At 35.8% G+C, this 12,487-nt stretch overlaps 1 long non-coding RNA gene across 1 annotated transcript in view; it reads right to left on the bottom strand.

The window, feature by feature from the left end:
• The window catches only part of LOC128116445 (uncharacterized), a 28,660-nt gene extending 19,623 nt beyond the window's left edge, over positions 1–9,037 (bottom strand). Inside the window, exons 1-2 of the long non-coding RNA XR_008220466.1 lie at positions 7,494–9,037; positions 5,210–5,275 (exon numbers count right to left, since the gene is read on the bottom strand). This is a non-coding gene — a long non-coding RNA (uncharacterized LOC128116445). The remainder of the gene's footprint in view (positions 1–5,209; positions 5,276–7,493) is intronic.
• Positions 9,038–12,487: the final 3,450 nt, after the last annotated feature.

Below are 12,487 nucleotides of genomic sequence, written 5' to 3'. Positions count from 1 at the left end.
CAGTTCACAGCTCCCATGTGCTATGGCTCACAGCTGCCTATAACTCTGATGCTCTCTTCTGGCTTCCATAGGCACCCTCATATACATGGTATATATACACACACATGCACACACACACACACACACACACACACACACACACACACACACACAGAGAGAGAGAGAGAGAGAGAGAGAGAGAGAGAGAGAGAGAGAGAGAGAGAGAGAGGAAAGTCATGTACAGATTATTAAAATAAATATTTTAAGCAAAATAAGTGAGCTAAATAGATGTAAATAAGATAACTATTTCAACATAAAAGATTCCTTTTCATTACCATAAGGCTTTAACATTCTTTTTTTTAATTTTTATTTTTTCTTATAACTTCTTCCTTAGTCATTTCCATCTTGATTCCTAATATGAGATATGCTGTTGTTCTCTTTCTGTATTCTCAATATGATAATGAGGTCATTGATTTAGAAAGGTATTTTATGTGTTTATTCATGGTTCTGCCAGGAATTCATAACAACAAAGGACTCTCTAGGAGGCCCTGATGAATGGACAAAGGAAACTTTAGTTCTGTGTCCTTGTACTGGATCAGACATGAAGCCAGTCTGATGCTGGGGACAGTGCCTCACAGGAGTATACATTAAAGCTCCTGGGAACAGGACACTGCCTCCTGGGCTGTGGTTATTGTCCTAAGGAATCTGTCTGATGTTTCCCATGTTCTGTTTAACATTGTCTGACTTGCCTCTCTGCTAAACTTTGTCCTTTACCCCCAGCGAATAGTATATAAGATAGTATACTTAATAAATTTGCTTAGCATAAGGCATCATCTTATGCAATATTTCTTATCTAACTATTGTTTTTATCTTTTTAACGTTTTATAAAATCTTTATTGACAAATAATTCACATAGTACATAATTTGTCTGTTTGCACAATTTGATAGACTTTAGTCCAGCATCCTCATAGGCCCATTTCTTATCCCAGGTCCTCCCATTCAACCTTGTGATGTTCAGGACCTGTACTCTTCTGGTTCAGACCAGTTCTGAAATTTTCAGTTTTATGCTACAAAATATTAAGGTTACTTCATTGTTCAATTTTCAGCTTTATTGAGATATATTTGAGAAAAGGAATATATTCAAAGTAAAAATAATCAAAACTTTTAGTATGCATCTTCCTATGTATATGTGATAACAATTAATGAAAAAAGAGGCTATGTATTTTTTTTCTTTTTTTATTTAAAGTTTTTTCATTTTACATAGGAACCACATTTCCCCCTCTGTCCCGTCAGCCCACTCCTTTCACCTTCCCCCATCCAACCTCCCATCCACTCCTTAGAGAGAGTGAAGCCTTTCATGGGGACTCACCAAGGTCTGCCTCATCAAGAAGAGGCAAGACCGCCAGGTGGTGGTGGCACACGCCTTTAATCGCCTTTAATCCCAGCACTGAGAGAGAGCCAGGCAGATCTCTGTGAGTTTGAGGCCAGCCTGTTCTATAGAGCGAGATCCAGGACAGGCACCAAAGCTACACAGTGAAACCCTGTCTCAAAATAATAAAAAAATAAAAAAAGAGGCCAGACTAAGACCCTCCCTGCTGCAGCTGCATCAAGTTTGAGCAAGGTATCCCACCATAGGGAGTGGGTTTGAAAAGGGCTTTAACATTCTTATCATTAAGAATGAGAAGTTATGCCCAGTGGTGGGATCCAGGACAGGCACCAAAACTACACAGAGAAACCATATCTCGAAAAACCAAAAAAAAAAAAAAAAAAAAAAAAAAAAAAAAAAAAAAAAAAAAAAGGAAAAAAAAAGAATGAGAAGTTAAGGCTAAGGGAAACTTGTAAACAATTTATCATATTTAGCCAAAAAAAGGAAAAACCTAACAGAATAGAAATAAAATTTTATCTCCTCTACAGTCTCTCTAAAGATATTTGGGACAGTTAGTAAACATGTTCTGTGTCACACTGACAAACTGTACTTTGAAAAAGCATATACTTCTAAAAAAGAATGATTCACAGATTTGCCAATCTATAGATTGCTGGTATGACAAGACAGATGGTTCACAATGATTTTATTTCCAGCATCCACTGGAAATTAAGGTCAGTGGGGGTTAAGAATTTAAATAAGATATGTAACTAAAGTTAACAGAGTGACTGGAGAGATCATTCAGTGGTTAAGAGTACTTTTTATACAACAGTGAAGAATTGAGTTTGGATCTTAGCACCTATATAACAATTCAGGTGTGGCCTTTCACATGCCTGTAACTTCATCACAAGGGGGCAAGGGTGCTGTAGGATGGTCTGTATGTCAAATGTGTTGCTGATTGGTCAATAAATAAATCACTGATTGGCCTGTGGCCAGGCAGGAAGTATAGGCGGGACAAGGAAGAGAAAAATTCTGGGAAGTGGAAGGCTGAGTCAGAGACACTGCCAGCCGCCGCCATGACAAACAACATGTAAAGATGCCAGTAAGCCATGAGCCACATGGCAAGGTATAGATTTATAAAAACGGATTAATTTAAGATATAAAAACAGTTAACAAAAAGCCTGGTATAGCCATACAGTTTGTAAACAATGTAAGTCTCTGTGTTTACTTGGTTGAGTCTGAGTGGCTGTAGAACTGGTGGATGTCAGAGATTTGTCCTGACTGTGGGCCAGTCAGGAAAACTCTAGCTACAAATGGCGCCCAACGTGGGGCAAGAGTTTCCACCTAAAAACTGAAAAAAAAAGATTCTAAAATGGAGCTAAAAACAGCTTCCTAATTGTCTCTCTCAAATGAGCGGCAGCTGCCGGTTTGAGCTACTGGTGGGTTCCTAATGTGCGCGCTCGACCTGCGGTATGGCAGGAATGAGGCCTCTGCAAATGACACATTAAGCTGCTTGGTGGATTTAGCCTTTACTAGTACAAAACAAAAAAAAGAGGTTTCTGGGCTACATGCTGCTTGGATAAAAGCATAGACCCACGATGGCTCCCAGAGCTGGCGGTAAGCATACCGCCGCCATGTTGGGAAGCTGAGGTGGGCGGAGCCAGCAGCCACAGCTGCTGCAGTTTAAGGCAATAGATTCACAATAAGACAGATTCAGATGTAATAGTTTAAAATATGTGTAAAATACATGTAGGCTTAAAAGAGATTAAAAAGGTGATATATACAGTTACAAAAACAAATACATAGTTTTAAAAAATAAAGTCTTTAAAGAGACAGTAAAATTAATATAAAAAATAAGCCCTGTAAAGATAGATATCACACAGAGAATCTGGATTGTGTTGTCTTTGGGATTCTTAACTACAAAAAGATATTTGATTGTAAAAAAAGCTGAGTTAAACCAATATACATATTTTAAAGGTACCTTGACTTCAAAATTTAGATATAAAGATATGTTACTTTAGAAAGGAGACTCTGCTTTTGTTTCCACAGAAAGCCAGAGGCTATGGATTTGTTGCAGATTAAGACACATCAGGTTTGACCAGCCAAGACCACCTAAAAGGTCTCCGATGACACCATGGCCCAGATGATCCAACATCCAGAACCGTTTCAAGGCAACTGGCTCAGATGATACAGCCTCACGGACTACTCCATGATCCTAAAATTTTCTTTGTTTCCCCAGAAGATACAGCGCCCCCCTCCAACAAAAAATAATAAGAAAAGCTACGCCCAAATTCCCAAATATACCAAGCTAACTTTGGAGATGTATAAAGGTTAAAACCTTCCTTTTTTTTAAAAAAAAAGGGAAAGTGCTGTAGGATGGTCTGTATGTCAAATGTGTTGCTGATTGGTCAATAAATAAATCACTGATTGGCCTGTGGCCAGGCAGGAAGTATAGGCGGGACAAGGAAGAGAAAAATTCTGGGAAGTGGAAGGCTGAGTCAGAGACACTGCCAGCCGCCGCCATGACAAACAACATGTAAAGATGCCAGTAAGCCATGAGCCACATGGCAAGGTATAGATTTATAAAAACGGATTAATTTAAGATATAAAAACAGTTAACAAAAAGCCTGGTATGGCCATACAGTTTGTAAACAATGTAAGTCTCTGTGTTTACTTGGTTGGGTCTAAATGGCTGTAGAACTGGTGGATGTCAGAGATTTGTCCTGACTGTGGGCCAGTCAGGAAAACTCTAGCTACACAAGGGGACAGAGACAAGAGGGTTTCTTGGTTTTGCTGGCTGCCAGCCTAGGAAAAAAAAAACAAAACAAAAAACAAGTTACAAGTTTAGAGAGAGATTCTACCTCAAATCAATAAGATGGGAGAGTGATAGTAGTTGACAACCAATGCCCTCCTCTGGTTTCTGTGAATGTACACACCACACACATGTGTGCAGACACACATACTAAGGAGGGTTTATTTTCATAAGGAATAGCTTTAAGATATGAGAATGTTAATTTGTTATTTTAAGAGAAGAAAGTATATTTTTTCTCCTAAAGTAGATAACTAGTTCTTATATAAGAAAAATTTAAGACAAAAACTGAGTGAATGAAAAACCTGTTAAAGTTTATAGAAGATGGCTCTTGTAAAAATAATCTTATTTTTAATCAAGTTAAGTAAGGATAAAGGGAATTGTAGGATTTTTTCCTAAAAATTGAGCATTAACATCAAAAGTAAACTGACATAAAACTATAATTTGAGACTTAAACATAAGTATAACAAGCAATGAAATTGAAGCAGTAATGATGAGTCTCAACTGAAAAAAAATCTGGGATCAGACAGATTTACTGTTGAATTTAGACATCTGAAGATGAGCCAACAATAATTTTCCTAAAATTATTCCACAACATATAATATGATGGAACACTATCAAAGTTATTTTACAGTATTTACCTGATACCAAAACTGAATGAGGACATATACACAGGCAAAAAAAAAAGTAAATTATAGACCAATTTCTCTGATTAACTTGAACCCAGAAATCTGAATGAAACATCTGCAAACTGGATTTAACAAAACATTAAAAAATCATATCATTGCCGGGTGGTGGTGGTGCACGCCTTTAATCCCAGCACTCGGGAGGCAGAGCCAGGCGGATCTCTGTGAGTTCGAGGCCAGCCTGGGCTACCAAGTGAGTTCCAGGACAGGCGCAAAGCTACACAGAGAAACCCTGTCTCGAAAAACGAAAAAAAAAAAATCATATCATATGCAAATTAGCTTCATTCCAGAGAATCAAATATGATGCAACATACCCAATAAATGTAATATAACACATAAACAAACCAAAAGACAAAAAATTTCCATGATCACCTTAATAGATGTAGAAGAAGCCTTTGACAAAGTTCAATGTTCCTTCCCATAAAAGTTCTGGAGAAACTAGGAATGGAAAAAAAAATACCAGGACAAACCTAAAGTCAGCAATATAATAAAGGAAAACATTTCCTCTACAATCAGAGACAAAAAGGTTATTCACTCTCTACTTCTATTGAATATAATCCTTGAAGTCTTAGCCAGAAAAGAAAGCAAAAGAAATAAATAAAATAATATAGACATGAAAGGAGGATGTCAATTTATCCTTATTTGCAGATGTTTAAAAACTTGTCAGAAGAGACCCAAAATATTCCATCACAAAACTCCAAGAACTGAAATTGCCACACAAAATTCAGTAGCTTTTCTATATTCCAATAATGAATGTGGTGGGGGAAAAAAAGCAGGAAAATAATGCCATATTCAATACCATCATAAAATAACTAGGATTAAACCTAATAATATGAAAGACCTCTATGATAAAACTTTTAAAACACTCAAAGAATGCAGTTGAATAAGACACAGAGATGGGTCGACTCCCTATGATCACAGACTGTGATAATTTTGTAAAAATATCTATATGTCCAAAAGCAATGTCGAGATCCAATACAATTCCCTTCAAAATTCCATTGGCATTCTACACAGAAATAGAAACAACAGCAACAACAACCCTATTTCATATGGAAACACAAAAGACCATGAGTAGTCAGGGCAATGGTGATTTAAAAAAATATTCTGAGGTATAACTGTACCAATGAATTTAAAGAAGACACAAACAAACACCTCATTGAACTCCAAGAGGATAACAATAAATACTTGGATGATGGCCAAGAAAATACAAATATGTGGCTGAATGAAATGATGAAGATAATTCAGGATTTGAAAACTAAATTCAATAAAGGAAATGAAATATTGAAGGAAACACAAGCCAAAATGAAGATGGAATTGAAATAACCCCAATATCCTAATTAGAAAAATCAGGAGAGAGCCTAACAAGTAGAATGAATCAAGCAGAAGATAGACTATCAGCACTCACAGATAAAGCAGAGTATCTAAACCAAATATGAAAAAATGAAAACACAGGAAAGGAACACACAGGAAATATGGGACACCACCAAAATACCAAATATTAGGCATAGATTAAGGAGAAGAATCCCAGATCAATGGCATAGATAAGATCTTTAATATGATCATAGAAAAAAACTTCCCTAAACTAAAGATGATACAGATAAAGATAGAGATGATAGATAGAGATAGAGATATATAGAGATGATATAGAGACAGAGACAGAAACAGATGCAGGAAGTATATAGAATCTGCAAATTGACAAGATCAAAAAAGAAACATCCTAAAACATAATATAATTAAAACACTAAATATACATAATAAAGAAAAATATCAAAAGCTACAAGAGAGAAAATACAAATTACATATAAAGGAAAACCCATCAGAATAACACCTGATTTCTTGATAGGTACTCTGAAGGCCAGAAGAGCCTGGAGTAATATATCCTAAGTTCTAATAGACTATGACTGTACCCAGCAAAACTATTTGCCATAGTTGAAGAAAGAGAAACTTTCCATGATACAAGCAGCCTAAAATATCATATACAATAACAACAAAATCACTAAGCAGAATACTGGAAGCAATACTTTGAACTGAAGAGAGAAATAAGCACAGCCATGAGACTCTCAAAAAAATAAACTAAGTTATAATTTAATGAAATACAAACCAGAAAAAAAATGACTGCAATCTACACACACCTTTCAAAACTAACTCTAAATATTAATGGCCTCAACAGTAAAAAGACACAGGCTAACTAAATGGATTAAGAAACAAAATCCATTGATCCATTATCTACAAGAAACACATCTTAGCTTTAAAGATAGGCACCACCTTAAAGAATGGAAAAAAGTGAAAGAATGGAAAAAAGTATTCCAAGCAAATGGAAACAAGAAGTGAGCAGGCATTGCCAACCTAATATATGACAAAATAGACTTGAAACTAAAACTAATCACAAGAGACCAAAGAAGGGCATTTTATTTTAATCAAGGGATCAATTAATCAGGATAATATCACAATACTAAAACTTTTGGTTCATCCAGTTTCATAAAAGCATACTAATGAAATTAAAGACACAGATTAACACAAATCCAATAATTTTAGAAGGTTTCAACACCCACCCCACTGTCTCCAATAGATAGGTCATTTAAACAATAAATAAATAAATATGGAATCTTCAGAATTAAATGGCATCTTACATTAAATGTATGGATCAGATACTTACATTTTACTCATTAGCATGTGGAAGCTTCTCTAAAATAGACCACAACCAGGAACATAAAAAAACCTTAAAAAATACAGAAAAATTGAAACAATTCCATGCATCCTATCGAGCCATTATGCAATAAAATTTAAAATCAAAAGCAAACAAAATTTTAGTAAGTGTATATACTCATGGAAATTAAACAACTTTTTACTGAATGATGAATGGGTCAAAGAAGAAATCAAGAAAAAAATGAAAAAGTATTCCTGAAAGTAAACAAAAAGAAAAATACAACAAAAACTCTGGGATCCCAGGATTTTTCTTTTGTGATACCAACAAGTTCACAAATCATGATATGGAGACTTAATATTAGTTATGAACGCTCAGCCTTTTCTTAACTATTATTTTAATTTGTTTCTTTTTATCTATGTTTTGCCTCAGGGTTTTTACCTTTCTTTATATCTTACTTTCCTGCTGTCTCTATGTTTGGATGGCTGGTAGATGCTTGGTTGGCCCCAGGTGTATCCCTTTCTTTCTCCCTTGTTCTCTCCTCCTTCTTTTCTCTCAAGTGTAGATTTCTCCTACTTATTCTCTCTGCCCACCAGCCCTACCTATCCTCTCTCTGCCTAGCTATGGGCCATTCAGCTCTTTATTAGACCAACCAGGTGCCTTAGGCAGGCAAGGTGAAACAAATGCAATACTTCTTTACATAATTAAACACACATCCTTACATCATTAAACAAATACAGCACAAACAAATGTAACACACCTTTATACAGTTAAAGTGATATTCTACAGAATAAACAAATGTAACACATCTTTGTCTAGTTAGAATTATTTTAATATTAATTCCATACCACTCTGGGACACATTAAGAGGGAAGTTTATAACTGTCTTACATTAAAAGATCTGAAAAAGTACAAATAACTTAATGATGCAACTCAATAATTTAGAAAAACAAGAACAAACCAAACCCAAACCCAGTAGACAACAAATAATAAAAATCAAAGCAGAAATTAAAGAGATAGTAACAAATAAAACAATACAATGACTCAATGAATATGAGAGCTGGTTCTTTGAGAAGATAAAGAAGATTGACAGACCCTTAGCCCAAATAACCAAAAGAAAGTAAGAGATTACTCAAATGAACACAATCAGAAATGAACATGGAGACATCCCAACTTCTTTTCAATATAGTCCTGGAAGCATTAATTGGAGCAAGAAAGACAAGAGAAGAAAATTAAAGGGATACAAATAGGAAAATAAGAACTCAAATCATCCCTATTTGTAGATGATATGATATTATACAAAAGAGATACCCGCCCCTCCCTTCGGATGTGGCTGAGCTGAGGCATGCAGCCGGAGACTCTGCAGGACCCGCGTGGCCCGGAACATCGGAGTAGTGAATTCTTCAAGTCTTCAATTAAAAAAAAAATGACCTCCAATGTAGATGTATCCAACCTTCTTATTAAATAAGAAACACAGAACCAATGCAAAGAAGAAAGCCAAGAGGTCAGAGCTAAGAGCTAAAACCTTACCCTTCCTCCTGCGGTGGTCCTACCTCTCCGAACCAGAGCTACCCCTGTGTTAAAGTCTTTATATAGAGTTCCTGTCTTGCCTTCTCATTGGTTGTAAACCCAACCACATGACCGCCTCCTCACGGCCTGTCTGTATAGGCCTCCAGGTTTTCCATGATTGGTATTAAGATTAAAGGCATGTGTATCCAATAATGGCTGTATCCCTGAACACACAGAGACTTACCCAGCTCTGCCTACCAAGTGCTGGAATTACAAGCGTGCACCACCACTGCCCTGCTTTCCTATGGCTTGCTAATAGCTCTGACCCCCGGGCAACTTTATTTATTAACATACAAATAACATTTTAATACAAATAAAATATCACCATATTTCCCCTTTTCTATTTTAATAAAAAGGAAAAAAAAGGAAAAAGCTTATAACTAATATAAGAAAAACTATATACAAAAGGACAATAACTATATACAATATATACAAGTAATAAATACCTAAACAATGTCTAGTCCATTTGTATTTGACAAATTCAGAGAAAATAATTTCATTATCTATCCTATTTTGGTAAGTCCAAAATGTATCCTAATTAATCTTCAACTAACTAACCTTCAACTATAACTAACTAATCTTCAACTCCCTCAGAGACCCAAGAAGGAAATAATATTAGCTAACAAAAATAAAAACAGGAAGTGCATGCAAGCAACTTCCAAAAAATTTGTGAGTTGACAGAAACAGCCAGCTGTCTGGACAGTCACCTGAGGTTTCTCCGCAGTGCTGGGGCATCATCTTCAGCCTATAGGCTTAGCATATCTGACAGACTCATTTGTGAAGTAGGATGTACACAAGGTCAACAGTTCAACCTCACATTGAGTGAGAGCAGTCCATGTACCAGAAACACCTGAATTCCACTAGTGTCATGTCATGATTCAGGATTTTAAATTCTGGAAATTGTTGATGGTTTTTTAATTCAGCTGTCCATTCTTCTTGGCTGTGTATATATGGCTTCATCTCAGCATCCCATTCTTCTCCATATCCCTCTATCAAATGCCAGTCTACTATTGAGAGGCGTGAGCTTAGTTACTCTTCAAGAATAACTGTTTCAGCTGCTGTTCCATTGCACATCAGAGGCCATCGGCCCACTGCCTGTTCAGCTGCCTTCGAAGAAAAGGGCACTGTACCTTTTCTGAATTGCTAAGGCCACTTCAGGGATGGTGCCATATTGTCCTGGCCTCTGAAGATGCCTTTTGATAAAGCCATAACCACACTTGTTTTGGCAAGAATCAGTAGTCCTTTGTTTCATGTCCTGTCTGTTCATTTTGTCAGCAGTTGATTCGAGGATACTTTGTTGTCCAGTGGCTAACTTTAGCCACAATGAAAGCTAACTCCATATACAGTTTCTTCATGCCCATATTTTCTCTGAAGTAGATTGGTACTGCCAGGAGCCGACATGTCTCATAATCATAACAAAAAAGAAAAATTTTCTAAGTTATTAAAACATTTTAAATGCCATATTCTGTAGATCTCTGAAGGGTTTGAAGATAACCTGTCTATCTAAAATATATCTACTCAATCTTGAAAACATATCTAATATAACTACAAGTTCTATTATAATGTCTAACTACTAACTTTCATTTCTTTATATCCTAATAGTTGGTAATAACATTCAAGGATCAGAAAATTGCATTATATTGTTAGATGAACGGTACAATTAAAAAAATATATATAACATTTTCTAACAATATCAATTTCAATATATATAATTTGTATACAATATAAAACAATCCAATCCAATGTAAAGTATTTACATTTTTCTTTTCTTTCTTTCTTTTTTTTTTATAAGAACCTTAAATCTAATCTCCTTTGCTTAGCCTTTTTCCTAACCCTTGACAACAACTTGTAACCAACCCCCCTAATCAATGAAAATTATCCCAGACCCAAAACCCATTAAAAGACCAAAAAAAAACCAACCGCCCCACACCACCTCTTTGGGAATGTGGGCGTCGTATTCTTGAAATTGCTTCCTGCTGGGTATGGGCGAAGGTATCTTTATCCTGAAAGAAAAATTTTAGGTTAATTGTCAAATTCTAGGAAAGGTAAATATATCCTTCGTTATCCAGTCTGTGTATAATGCCAAATATCAGGGTTTATCTCAAATCCTTATTCAAGTAGTCTTTGAGACTGGATCATCTCAGCTAGCTCTTCTCAAAATTGCTCTGAGCACTTTGTAGTTCAAAGCTGATCTGTAGATGATGTTTGTCAGCTTAGTGATGTTATTATTGTCCACGTGGAATTGTTGTTGTTGTGGGGCCCCATCTTCTTCCTGGAGACTTCAGTTGATGTTAGGCCTAACCGTGATTTTCTGCAAAAAGCTGATAAGAGACTCGAACACAAAGACTATATATGCAACTTTTTAGAATTAGTTAGTACTCTATATGACCATTTATATCTTAAAGTTTAAAATGTATATATATCTATATATATATTGATCTTGTAAATTTTGATATAAAATTCATACTTTAAGAAAAGTTTAAAGAATCAGAATAGAATCAAAGAGTTGAGATTCGTAATAGAATAGTCCCTTAATTAATTTGGCTTTTCTCCTGTCCCATAGCAGAAGATGGCTCTTTTCTTCTGGCATGATACAGGGAGTTTGCATTTTCCTTTTAACAACATGCTTGAGTTTAAAGAAGGAGAGAGCCATTCTCCAACTCCAAAGTCAGCTTTAAATTTTAATTGAACTGGGACTATTAGAAATTAAATAGTGTTAAATCTTTAAAGAACAGCAGAAACAAACATTTAGAAAGACATAAAAATTTTTTTAGATAACATAACCATACGCCACCTCACTCTGTTTCTTAAGATAGATGATTTGTCCCTTTTCTTCAGTTGTCTCATTTGTCCAGTGTTCTTCAGATTCCTTAACCTTCATTCTCCTAAAAGACAAAAACAAAAACCTTTCCCCAAGGTGGTTTTTTTTTGGGGGGGGGGGATGTTCCTTTTTGACAAGTTATCTGATTAAATGAAAACGCATGTGTTACTGGTGTAAGTTAGTTTAAATTGGATGTTTACGATAGTTGATGAACTATCACCTCCTCTAATTAAGAGGTTTCTCTTGTTCAAATCGAACCTTTATCAATTTTGATGGTACCCACAGCTTATCTTCTCCTGTAGAAACAAAAGCAAAACCTCGTCCCCAATGTAACACATATCCTGGTTTCCATTCTGAGGTCAGCACATCCTTAAAGTATATATGTAGATGTATCCAACCTTCTTATTAAATAAGAAACACAGAACCAATGCAAAGAAGAAAGCCAAGAGGTCAGAGCTAAGAGCTAAAACCTTACCCTTCCTCCTGCGGTGGTCCTACCTCTCCGAACCAGAGCTACCCCTGTGTTAAAGTCTTTATATAGAGTTCCTGTCTTGCCTTCTCATTGGTTGTAAACCCAAACACATGACCGCCTCCTCACGGCCTGTCTGTATAGGCCT

The sequence above is a fragment of the Peromyscus californicus genome, unplaced genomic scaffold (genome assembly GCF_007827085.1).
Source record: "Peromyscus californicus insignis strain IS unplaced genomic scaffold, ASM782708v3 Scaffold_10__1_contigs__length_136768540, whole genome shotgun sequence".
NCBI classification, from domain to species: domain Eukaryota; kingdom Metazoa; phylum Chordata; class Mammalia; order Rodentia; family Cricetidae; genus Peromyscus; species Peromyscus californicus.
The sequence above is the reverse complement of the archived record's forward strand: the minus strand, read 5'-3'. Positions and strand labels throughout refer to the sequence as shown.